Genomic DNA, 14543 nt, shown 5'->3' on the forward strand with positions numbered 1-14543 from the left:
GTGCTCCTGCACCATAAACTGATTAATAAAAGGCCTTGATATTTTCATATGTTCAATATTAAGGTTATTAACAAGCTCGGTGTGCAGCTTATTTACTCATCTAATAAAAATGTAATTTTTTATAACATTAATAATTAAAATAAATATTGAAAGTACAATTCTATATAATTGCTTTAATTGGTTTTGCTTTAATTGATTTTAATATATACTGTTATTTTGAAATTTGCAATATTTATTATTTTTCTTTTAAATTTGTATACTATTACTTAATGAAAGAACGTCATATATCAACTATGATTCTATCTTTTATTGAGATCATTTTGTAGATGCCCGTGCAGGTAGAAAACATCCCTAATATGTATGGATTGTCTTAGGGTGCAAGTAAATTGAAAAGTATTTACCAAACATAATTAAGTGCAAAGTTGTCATGACCCCACACTAGATATCATGTCTAAAGCTTCAATGATACTAACACTGACCTGCTACAAAATATCAAAAGCTTATTGTCTAATACTTTTTGTAACGCTTAGATTTTTGTAAAGCTTTCAATTCTAGATCTTTTTGACATGAAGTGGAGTGTCACGTAGGTGTAATTCTGATGAATCATCAATAATGATGGCAACATCTTCAAAATGCATATTTTCTTCACTTACATATCCCCTTTTTACTACTATACTCTGGGCTCAAGGATTGCCATTGATAAAGTTGACATGTTACCCCTTCTTATACTGCTGAATATGAGTGAAATGTGTTCTGTATGGACAACCCAGAACAATCTCTTATATTACAGTTATCTTTTTTACTTGTATTTCTCTTTATTAGTAATTTCGACAGCACAACATTCAGTTCTGAAGGCTTCAGGAAAACTTAAAAATAAATTTCTTATTTAGAATACGCTAACGAGACATGTCCTTATTTTTTTAATTCATGTTCATGTATCACCATTATTCTTATTCATAGATCATAATTTCTATTCAACTATTCATATTCACAACATTCTATAATGTCAATGATGATTGATGAATTGATATTATGTTTGAAGTTTCCTTATACTTTTTAAAAGTTCTTTTTAACAGTTCCCTGCTATTTGCAACGTGTCCAGGAAACTTGGGAGCATATTAAACACTGATATTGCAGCCACCTTTACATCCATGCAAAGATTATTTTTTATTTACTATGTTCTCTCTAGTAGCTGGGTTGGGATGACAGTAGGAGGGGTTTTGGGACTGCAATTTTTTTCTCTATTTTGAGAGGGGAGGTGATTGCAAATGGAAGCGGCTATATAACAATAGAAAAAAATTAAATATATAGAAAATTTTATAAGGTTTACATGAAAACATAGGTAAAGTGTTATACAAAATAAAATCTTAAAATATAAGAATCAACAGAATTCATATGTCAAATTTGTATTAGTTTAAGAATCAAATCTTAATTTGTTGTAAAAATCAAAGTCAAAATTATTTAAATTGATCATTTATTATCTATTTTCCTTATTTGAGTGGTTGACCTCAGCTAACTTCATAGAGCCTCTATTATTTTAAAATGTTCCAAGAGTTTCACATTTCTTATTTCTTTCCTTGTCAATATTAATATGTGTGTCCAGCCATCATTTGCTGAGGAACTTTGTCATTCCTTAATTGACCAAAATGCTCTATGGATTATTGTTCAGATTTATTTTTATTAATATTAGGAAAAAAATAGAGATTCATGACTTGACCAACATAATTTCCATTATGTGTAATCCAAAGGGCAACAGTTCCTTGGAGTCTTTCAAACTTCTTGTCCTATGGATATGACAAGTGAGCATATTAAAAGGTATTCTGAAGTTCACTATGTTAAGTAGTATAGCATGCATGGCAGAGGCTTTGTATACTCAAGTTTATGAGAGCCTGAGAGGACTAATTTTTAAAATATTATATACAATTATATTCCATTAGGTCGAGTTTGAAGAATAATTCTAATTTGTGCTATATTAAATTTTAAAATTTGATATTTGACATTTCATTAATGTCCAAATGAATGGAGAGGATGGAAATGGGAAGGACAAGGGAAGAAATTTAAATGTTGAGCAGCCATCTACCCATGCAATGTCTAGAGTCTCCCTCACTGCAAAGAAAACATTTCCACCAGAATGTGTGAAATAAACTTTGGACAATATAATTAAATATTCTAGATTCTCTTTCTCGATGTGGTACAATTCACAACATTGATTAGAGAATAATTATGCAATTAAATATTCAATGTTTTTGGGGACTGGACTTAAGATTTCACCAAAGTATCAATGTTCATGGCAATTCAATAGTTGTTATCCATATTTATGAATATGTTATATACTATATATCTTTGTTTTGATAAGAATGTAAGTGGTTTTTATTATCATGTACTTAGATATAGGCAAGAAGTCATGATTCAACTCTATATCTATACTAGTTTTAGATATCCGACTGACAATATACCAGGAAAGACCATATATGGACAATGGCATTGACTTGTAAGCACAATATAGCTCTAAATATAGATAACACTATATCTTAGCAATACTAAGTATTAAGCACTTAATTGATAGACCTATTGCTTTTGAGATCTATTAGGCAAACCATAGATAATTATGTGCTACTATACTTGGGATAAATTTAATTCAAAGGTTGAGAATTTAATATTACACATGCATTGAGTATACATCTTCCTATGACAAATTAATAAGCTTTACTATTTTCACCTATCTTAAGTATAAGTATAGTATAAATTATACTTTAACAAGGTTTATAATTTATGGTGTGTGTTTTGGAAGATTCGATGATTGTTTGTCTTTTATGCTGGGGTGTTTGACCATAAAAATATTACCATAAAACATGTCTAATATTTAATATCCTTGAATCTTGTTGTAATCTTTTATTTAGTAGGGCATAAAGGTGTCTAAAAGAACTAGCTTGACTCCATATGTATTTTGCCAATGCTAGTATCTATAAATACAAGTGTTATGTGAGGAATCAAGCTATATTGGGTTAATCATTTACACAATAAGGAAAATTAAACCAGAATGTTAAGACTATTAGTACCACAAATGTTTGGGGGTGTATATCTTATATAGAACCATGAGCCTCGTGCTTCCAATGATCTCAAGTATGACTTAAATACTAGACAAGCCTATTGCAAGAACTTGTAAATATTGATATGCCTTAAGGATTATGGGGAATTGATGCAACTTTATTGGGAAGATGTTATATAGACTTATGGTTCTTGGTATCATTAATCCATATGGAAGAGGGAATCTACTTGAAACCTTGTCAAGGCTTTCACATGATATACATTGACCTCACAGGTACAATAAACTTGATAGAGTAACTATCCTAGGAACCATGGAATAATATTGTGGTTTTGTTAGATGATTTTGTGTGTCTAAGAATATTGGCTAGGCAAGAAACACCTATGTTTTAAGGCGTGTGAAGTATTAAATACTTGGATGCTAGAATTGTTGGACAATATATTACATTGAGATGATATGAAGATATACATATTTTTTTAATCATTTGAAAATTTGATTGTAGTGCCAATATGTGTAATACATTCATTTAGTGTCATTTCATCCTTGTCTTGATGTGATAACAAGATCTATCACATATTCCTAGAATGGTATTTTGACCTTTTGGGTAAAAGATTTCATATGACCATGAGTATGATCTATTCCACCTATGAGTACAAAAACTCAACCTTGAACCTATCATTTGATTTTCTAATAGAATTGTTGTACAATGGGTTTTGTGTGAACCAAGAGGAAGTTGGGTTGAAAATTAGCCTAGCCCGCATGTTGATATGTTGAAACCTTGAGAACTTGTATGTAGGCATCCTTTGAGAATCCTTGTGAGGACAACTACATGTAGTTTTGACCCATTTGGAAGCAGGAACGTAGCACAACAACATTTGAGTTCGAATTCCGATGCCAATTTGCAACGATAGTATCATTTGTATGTGAGTTTTATAATTTTTTTGGGAAGTGTCCCTAATGCCATTGTAATACTGATAGTCTATAATATGCCATCATTATTTCGACACCCATGACATTATAAAGAAAAAAAGAAAAAGAAAGAAAGAAAAAGAAAGGGCTCATTTCTCATTTTCCCCAAATTGAGCTGCGCGTAGGAAGAGGTGGAGCGGCATTGGAACTGGCACAGTGCTAGGTAAGGATGTTTTTTGGTGACCCCTTCTATTTATGCAAAGACCAATGGTCACACCTTTCTAATAAAATTTTCTTGCGGAAATCATATCTCATAGGAGGAAATTCAAAGATTTTCATTTCATATCTTGAGCACCCATGTATAGTGTCTATAGTGTTGGAGGAGGCTCTATATCACGAGTGGAGTTTGGCTATAAACCATGATATCATCTTCAATGGAAATCTTTTCAAACATGTGATGTGCTTTCCCTGTGAGGCATTTTGGTTACACAATTTCATTTGAGCACACACAAATCTTATCCCCATTATACTATGTGCAACATGGTATTAAACACCTCGATTCTTTCCACAATACCTTAAAAATCTCCCTCATGCATGGTTTCAAATGAGCATCTTTGTATTACTTTGATCATTTTGTTGAACTACTTTCATGCTTTCGACTCTTCCATTTTGTACATAAATGATCTAACTCACTGGCATTGCGATGGCAGAATAAATCCTTAAAACCACCTCATTGTGTCAGATAATTTGACTCGCTAGCATTTTGGTGGCAAAATAAATCCATTGTCTATGGTTTTACATTACAAAAATCTGTTTTACATCATTCCCATTCCTAAATCTGAGAAAAGAAGCCTCTAAGTTCACCTCTCATGTATTTTGGTGAAGTAGTCACAAGCTGTAGCATCATTCACTAGACTGGACAAGATGTCACAACCCATTTTTCCTACCTCCAAATAGAAGGGGTGATGTTGTGCCACACAACTTTTTAACCTAATTAATTTGCAAAAGGGAGTGGGGAATGCAAAGAATAAGGGGTTCGTTACACTTTTGATGGAGAAACACATCGTTAGATTGAAAAACAATGCATCCATAATCGGGGGGGCATTAATGTGAAAATGGGGGTTCACATTATTCTCTTTGATACCAGGCTGCTCGTACATGTGGGTAGGAAGAAAGCTTGAACATCTCGGCTTCATCGTCATTGTGGGGAGAGATATTGATACATATGATTTACAGTGTTAATGGGTGGGATGTGTATGCATGGGGACTTAGAGCTCTTGCAGATAACATTGAATTTGTTATTCATAATCCTCATGTGGAGGAAAATCCCACTTGCAGACCTGTCATCGGTGCAGTTGCTCTCAAGCACCTGTGAGTGCCTAGATTCCTAAAACCTCTGCTTGAAGGGAAACTTTGTCCGGCTGTTGTTCTATTTTTCTTTGCCTCAGGTGAGGGCATCTCTTCACTTCTTCATCTCTACTTATCTCAGAAAAATGTTGGCTTTGTTGCAGATATGCCCTTAAAATATCTAGAATTGATGTCACCACTATACGTGTTTATTCTAGGAATTAAGTATACCTTAACTGCATTTTAACATACTGAATGTAGTTTAAATCTCAATGATGACCAAAACTAGGTAATTAGTTGAATGTATTTATGGAAGAGACGACACCTTATATCATTAGTTTTAGAACTATTTGGGTGAACTGCCAATCCATGCCTAGAGTTGACCATTACCATGAACAACAATGTAATATGTTTGAATTGAAACCCTTATCATACAATATCCGATTGAACTCTACATAAATATGATAGTATAGTTGAGTTAAATGAACAAAGAAGCTAGGAGCCAATAGGAACTTCTTCACATGATGCTATGTGTTGGGAAAGTATAACTAAATCAAGGATTGTTTTACAACCATAAGTACCTAATAATAAACGATATCCAAACTATGATGTGCTGATTTTCAAACTTGGAAACAAACCTATTCGCTTAAATGCCTCTATGTTGACATTGCTCCTTAAGTCGAAAAATAAAGAGGCATCACCTCATGTGTACCTTATGATGGCTCTAGGTGATACTAAATCTATTCCAAAATCCACGTAGTGATCCAAAATTGCAGTCGGGTTATTCCAGAGTCCAAATGCATTATTATTTTCTATATGAGCAGAGTTTTCTCTTAGTACTACCGTATTTGAACATATGAATTGTATTGTTGTAGTTATGATTCTTTGTGTTTTCAAAAGATATGGGTTCCAAGGCAAGCATGGACTAAGATGTGCTTAATATCTTATGTTTTTCTTATTTGTTTATGAGAACCTTTCATATATAGTGAAGTTGGGTGCTTATTTCTATAAAAATTGATTTCTTGTCCCAAAAATGCAGTGTACATATTATCATCACCATCCTGTTTAGTATGACAATTAATACTATTATTGATTGTATAACTAGGAATCACCTCATTATATTCCAATCATCTAATTCCTCAAGAATGAGTTTTATACACGACAATTTATGTTGCATGCTGATGAATAAATCTTGACTCTTCCTATCTTTGTCTTGAATAAGTGTTGTTCCTTGTTTTGAAGACTGATTTCTTTGTAAATTAATGTGAGAATAAAATGAAATGATGAAAGGGGAAGAATTTCTACACTTGTGAAGTATTTTTTGTGAATGAGATTATGGTCTTCTAAAAAATGTGAAATTGAAGTGCTTGTGGTGAATGAGATTATTGTCTTCTATAAAAATGGGGAATTGTGTTCCATTTTTCTTAATGTGTCATTTTCTTCTATTTCTTTTTAGGAGAAAGATTGTGATCATTAATGAACTATTGACTGAAAGAGTTATATTTCCTTATGCATTAGAGAGTTTTTTTTGCTTTATTCTTTAAAAAGTTAACTATATGTGATTAATGTTTCTTTGTGGGGAAGATGAATTTTAAAGGGGTGGTTATTATGGGTAAATCAGGGAAGGGTAGATCATATGAATAGATGTGTGTAGACGTGTGTCTGATATGGTACCATAAATTCACATGTAAATATAACAGGAATGTTTCTCTCTTTTGGATAGTTGAGTTTTGATGAACTATTTAAGATGTGGCTTAACTTGTTAATCATTCTTGCTCTTGCTTGATTTATAAACAATACATTATATTGGTATGTTAGAAATGACAGCATACTTACTAGCATAAACAAAATGTATCCATTAAGTGTTTATGCTTTTGGAAAGTATATTTAATTGTATGCCCATATGTTGGTAGTGCATAGTGGAAATTCAAATGTGATAGAAAATTAGATCTGTAGAAAATGAGATTTGTACATATTGATCAGGGAATGCTGATGACTTTCTTTCATACATTGATTCAACTATCCATGTTATTTGTGAATGGTTTTTAGAACATGGCTTTATTTAACCACATGTTCCATTACTACTTTGAGTTTTACATGTTTAGACTTCCTTGTTGCTGCGCTGGGTTTCTTTCACGTCAGGATAGATTCCGGGGAAGCTTAACCGCTTCATGGTAGGGTGGTAAAGCACTCTTACAATATTCTCGCCTTTGTGTTCTTAAACAAATTCTTGACTTTTTGTCGACATGGCTGACATAATCGGTACATCTTGGTATTATGGTAATGAAATTATGGTTTCTTTTAGATTTGAGCATATATGTATATGTATCATTTTTGTTAAAGCTTATGATAGTTAATCAACTAATGTTGATTGGTCAATATTCAAAAGATTTTGACCCTTGTTGAATTTTCCATATCTTATGGAGATTGTTGATGTGCCATTGGTTTTGTAGGGGCATTCTTTACACAAAAACGTCTATCTACCAACCTTTAATGAATGAGTTTTATAGCCGTGAACTGCACTTTCTATGAATTCATTAATGACTTTCTCCACCTTTGCCATTATTTATTGTAAAATTTTGTTGTCATTAAAAGATCTGCTTTCCAACTGAACCATCCTTGTTGTTCACAACTCATCACCATTATTTCATAACTATTCTAGCACTCCCCTTATCCAATCTTAGTGGATGTCTGTAATTTTTTGCATTTTAGCATAGGCACAATGAATAACTAATTTTTATAGAGGTTAATTTTAGTTTCTTATTTTCAATTTAACAAAGTGGTTAGGGATTTGTTAAAAAATATGGCTTTTGTATTTCCTGTTAGAAAGTTAATGTTTTCAATAAAAATGTGTGTTTTGAAAGCTTTTCTTAATCTCTTTTGGGGAGAGGATGGGCTAGTAAATTGATTAAAAATATGCATTTTTGAAGCTTTCATTAACCTCTCATAACTTTTGATTCAGACAACTGATTTCAAAACCTTGAAATGCTACAAAGAGCTAGAGACCTTACGATTACAAAATCACAAAAAATGGAACAAATTTTGACTTTTTTAATACTCAAAGTTAGGTACGACTTTACTTGTTTTGACATGTGAACACTAGTTGAATGAGACCATAGGGAAATGTACACAGACACATGATCAAAGAGACTCTACAAGAAACTTTATTTAACATGTAAGAAATTTTTAAAAAATCAGCTAGCATGAAAACCATGCCAATAAGACAATATGAATACAATAGAAAAGTGTCTAATTAAGGTAATCCACTCCAAATTGACATTGAAGCCCAATCACTAGTATAACAACTATATTGATTCATTAATAAACTACAATATGGAAGTGGAGATAATCATGGTCCCTCTGCAAATTTCAAACTCTCATTATTGCCTTTTGATTCACAAGCATATTTATTTTGGAATCAACCCATTCTTTTTAGGACAATTTTTGGCTTTGTTTTAGTTTCAAGAGTTGAGAAAAAACTTCACTCTCATCAAACTTATAGCTACATTCGTACCAATTCACCATACACAAGAGGTCATAATGCTACTCTAATACTAAACGAGAGCGGGAGAACACAAAAAAATTGTAATAGATTGATTGAGTTTTTCCATTCGATGATTTTTCTATTACTTTCATAAGGCTTATAAAGCCTCATTTTCCTCATAGAAATGGTCTACGGGAATAACTTCCTAGCACCTAACTATTTATATAACTTCTTTTATTTAATCTAAATATATAAGCTAACGTAATTAGTGTAAAACTCCAACACTAGTGTTAGGAAACCAAGTAAAACTTCCCAAAATCTACCAACTAAACAAAGATGTCAAAAAGCATGAACATGTGTCGATATGCACAGATGCATATCAACAAAGGCCTCAATTATGAGGTCAATAGTAAAAATATAAGTGGAACTGATGATATCTCAACATGTGTTGTAATACCTGCACTTATCCTACATATATGTTGTTTCAAGAAGCACAAATGTTGATCTAGACATCAATCTACATAGATGGTGATGAAGCCTATCATTAGAAAAAGTAAATTTTTTACGAGCATTTACAAATTTGAAGCATATCTATATGGGTTATTAAAGTTTTAAGATTAGCATCATAATAGTGGGATATATATTTCACAATGTTTAATATTACAATTATTGCTATCATATTGCTTAATACCATCTTTCATGCCAAGAAACCAAAACTGGCATCACTTTTGTTTAACAATCTTTTAATAGTAACTAAAACCTTTTTTTATTTCTCACACCAAGGAAAACAACAATCAAGCAATTGCAACAATCTTATCCTCATATATCAAGACAAAGTTTTATTAACATCCAATATTTTCATTAAGAGACACTAATTATCTTGCTAATAATCCATCGATTGTCTTCCTCTATTTTTTCATGTTTGTTAGTTTGTTTGGGCATATCTATTATGGGCATCTAGATCCTCTTCTTTTCCTTCTTTAGTTTTCTTACTACTCTCTTCCATCAAGGATTCTCCTTATGTCTTAATATGGTTAAACTCCTTTCACTTGTCTTTTCCTTTTCCTTAGACTTTAAATATTCCATACAACATTCCTATTGATTTTAGGTGCCAAATTTATTCTGTTATTTTCTGTAATTCCTCCATTTCTTTCTTTATTCATTCCAACTCTTTCCTTGATCTCTTTTTTCCTCATCTCTTATTATTTATTTTTCATCTCTTCTTCTTCCCATCTTCTTGTTTATTCTCCAATTAATTATTATTCTAAAAATAATCCTTCACACACACACACACACACACACACACACACACACACACACACACACACACACACACACATTTTCCTCTACCTTTTTTCGGAAATGAATCATTACATTATCATCTTCAATCTAATTCAAAATACAACTACAACAATGTAAGGCCCCTCCCCTAGTACCTTATTAGGAATGCTAAATGTTATGGATATGATCTAGTTTTAGAAATCGCAAGGACATAAGATGATATGTTTTAGTTTCTTATGAAGAGGATGTGAATTATATATATAATTATCCTTACATCTTATGATAAACTGAGGGTAAGAAGGTTTTAAAATTTATGTATGTCATGAGTGATAATTTACTTATCAATAATGAACTACAAGATGTTGCTTGAGATGGATATGGATTTTAGTTATTGCTAGGTTAAATAACCTATTTAGTTGCATTAGGTTGATGAGTTAAGACTATATGGAATAAAGGTTTGAAATGTCATAACCTAGAAACTAGATCAATGGATTCATGGAATTTTATGATCTATTAGGATAATGAATTATTTAAGAAAGATGAACCAACACCACCCTTGTAAGAATTATCAATAGTGTAGATGGAAATTGTTATCGAAATTGGATAAGGGTCTACATAGTAGAACTCGGTATGATGTGAACATAATTAGCCAATTATTGTGAAAATAGTATTAGGTGGATATGTTGATATTCATGAGGACAAATTTTATGGCCAAATGAAATGTTCTAGATTTATTCTATGATTGATTTTGAAAACTATGACTATGCACACATCTTGATTACCTGACATAATTGATACACCTCATAATGTATTTTCTCATAATGATAATGAGATACTATTAGTAATAAAACTATATTTAATTGAATCAAAGGATGTTAGTTTGGATGTTTACATTTAGGAGATTTTGATCTAAGACATGTATTCAGAACTAATTTTCATGTTGGCTAATTTAACATTGTAGATTCAACATTTCATCAATATGATTGGAAATGGATTACGATGTCATTCATAATGTTAGTTGGATAATTTGTTTAGATAGTAATATTGATATGCAGATTCTGATATTTTAATGTTTTAGATGCTTTATATGAAAATGATTAGAAAATAAAGTTGGTTAGGACAATTGAGAATGTTAATGTGAATTATTCAATATGAAGATTGTTATGCACCTATATACATGCATTTTATATGATCTTTCATTAGGCTACTGATGTTCGAGTTTAGTGTGCAGGCAAATTGAACCATGGAATTCTATTGGGGAAACAAGGTCCAAACTCATGTAAACATGATTTAGCTAAGGCGAATCTTTGGAAGATTCAAAAGCCTCATTGTGATGTATTTTATTTCATAAATGTAAGCTTTCATGTGTGTGAAAATTTTGATCTCAAAGATGCATTAGGGAGATGTCATGCTTTAATGTGTCACTTGACACTTGTAGATTGTTGTGTGTTAATGACATATCACCTAGGGTTTTGGCCATGGTAGCATTTAAACCTTAAACTAATTACCTTTTTAAAGATTAAGTAAAGCCAATTGACAAGGGATGGGATGAGTCAATATCAAAGGGAATTTCGAATTCAAACTTGACAAATATTTTAGAGGGTCAATAAGTGGTCCCAAAGTTCTTTTTTTGTGAAAATAAGCTACCCACATGTTAGCATAACATGTTAGGGTCCTAAATTTGACCATTTTAGTGCTTAGCTAGCCTAGGGGGTCCCTTAACAATTGCATTCTTCCAAAAATTCGAAAATTGAGTTGTCCCATGAGTCCATCCCCATCTTCCCACTTGGTCAAAAATAGCAACTTTGGCAGGGACAAAGTTGTAAGAGAGAGTGGCTTGATGTTTTTGCCAAAAAAGGTAGTGGGGGAGTCTTTTTAGGGAACCTTGAGAAACTAGCAGAGTGTTCACCCACTCTCTAAGTTTTAGAAACAATTAGGGTTTGGAGATAAAGCTAAGAAGATAGGGAGCTCTTCAACAACTTTCATTACCATTAGCTTGGGAAAAGGTTGGTGCCCATTCCATGATCCTCATTGCACTTGTTCATTGTATAGACTACATGTTCATATTGTGAATGGAAACATGCAATGTATGTAGCATTTTATTTGTTGTTATGTGTAAATATTGTGATGAATTTCTCTTGCATTTTCTCTTGATTTTGTGGATGGAATGCTTATGAGTGTGAAGGCTTCACTCACCTTGGGGAGGGAAGAGATGTCTTGGGTGAAGGGGTTAGTTGGGCTCGACAATATAGTTGAGAAAATCTTCTCTTGGAGAGAAGATAGTATTTTTTCATGGAGTATGGACTTCATTGAAGCCGTATGTCTTGTTTGTTATGGGAGGTTTAAGTGTATGTTGACAACCTTGAAGAGGCATTTTTATCATGGGAGGTATAAGTGTATTGATGTGATGAGGATGATGTATTTGATAGCCTTGAAGAGGCATTATGCAATTGTAGATGTATATCTGTATATGGATATGGCATTCTCCTCTCTGGAGAGCCCACCTTCACCCATTGTTTCATGATTCCAATGGTGAATCATTGTGTTAAACCTTGGAGGGATTGTAAATGTATTGTGATATTGAGTTTTGCATGCATTGTGAAATGTTTGAGTGTAACCTGTTTGAGTCTCGTTTCCCCTACTCGGTGGGTGGCTTCTTAGAAGCCTAGGATGTGAGGTGAGCCTCCATGGTTCTTGGTTTCATATTGTTTTGTAGATTTGTGAGAATGGAATCTATGAAGAAGTTAGGGTTTTCTCCTTGGCATTATTGCAAAATCAGGTGTTGTGTGATGTATCATGCAGTTGAAGAAAATTAATCCTTCCCATGTCATTTGTAATGTGTTGAGATGGAAATATCTCCATTGTGATTTTTTGTACTATGAGAAGGACTTATATTTTGTTGCATATAATGTGAATGTGTAAACTAGGGTTGGATGATATGCATATAGTTGGCATTGTAAGAGAAAGATTATACCATCTTCATAGTTGTATAGAAAGGAAAGAAATGAGAAGCACTTATATCTTGTTGCATATAAATGTGAATGTGTAAACTAGGGTTGGATGATATGCATATAGTTGACATTATAAGAGAAAGATTATATCATCTTCCTAGTTGTATAGGAAGGAAAGAAATAATTTCATGTGAAGGAATAACCATTTTTGTGAAGTACATGTAGAAGTTAAGTAAATGGGATATTTTCCTTCTCATGTAGGTTATGAATCAGACAATAGATATATTTCCTAGATTGCTTGTGTGGGAGAGATTTGTTGTAATAGTTAACCCAATTCAAAACTTAAGTGATTGCATAGTAAGGATTACATGTGATGTATTTCGATGCAATGGCAAGAAAATTCATTGTATTGAAATAGTTATATGTTTCTAAGAAAGATATTTACCTATGTTCAGAATAATGAGCAATTCTATATAGAGTTTATTCATCATTAATAAACATATATTTGATCTTGTGCAATGGAATCTTGTGTGCTGAACTTTTGATTCTTGTCATTTTAGTAATCCTATAGAATAGATAAATGCAAAGGAATAACATCAAATTTATAATTATAAGAAATAGAGAGTTAAATTCAAACCATCATTAAAATCTTAGTCTCCTAGAATGAGAAAGGAGAGAAAAGAAAAATAAACCATAGTGAAGAATGCTTGTACATTCACTTTTACTCTTTGCAATTTGTATGGGAGAGGAAAGTAATTGCCCCTCACAAATATAGACAAATAAAATATTCAAATAGAACATTCCCTAGATTTCCTACAAAGAGATGTGACAAAATAATATTAAAAAAAAAGAAATATCCTAGCTAAAAGGGAGTGTGGAGGGACTTAGGAAAACTAACATGACTTGAACCAAAATCTCATACTTTCAAAAGAAATAAAAATATAAACTATCTATCTATCTATCTACATACATACATACATACATACATACATACATACATACATATATATATATATATATATATATATATATATATATACATACATATATATATATATACACATACATATATATATATATATATATATACACATATACATATACATATATACATATACATATATACATATACATATACATATACATATATATATATATATATATATATATATATATATATATATATATATACATACATACATACATACATACATACATACATATATATATATATATATATACGTGTGTGTGTGTGTGTGTGTGTGTGCACCAAAGGACCTTCACTCTTAACCATGTAGAAAGGTACACCTAGGTAAATCATCAACCTCTAAAGAGGGCAATCTTCACACCAAAGAAACTAATAGCAAATACCACTATGGTCTATGCCATGTTACCACCTTGTTGGGCACGTAACCCTTTGAAAGTGTCAAGTCAACCAGTGACCCACCATGTACCTTGGAAAAAGGATCTAGGGATCAGCTATGTGTACATAGATGTAATTGGGCATCATGTAAATTGAGAAGGA

The sequence above is a fragment of the Cupressus sempervirens genome, chromosome 5, assembly GCF_028749045.1.
Source record: "Cupressus sempervirens isolate cs-2001-9-10 chromosome 5, ASM2874904v1, whole genome shotgun sequence".
Lineage (NCBI taxonomy): Eukaryota > Viridiplantae > Streptophyta > Pinopsida > Cupressales > Cupressaceae > Cupressus > Cupressus sempervirens.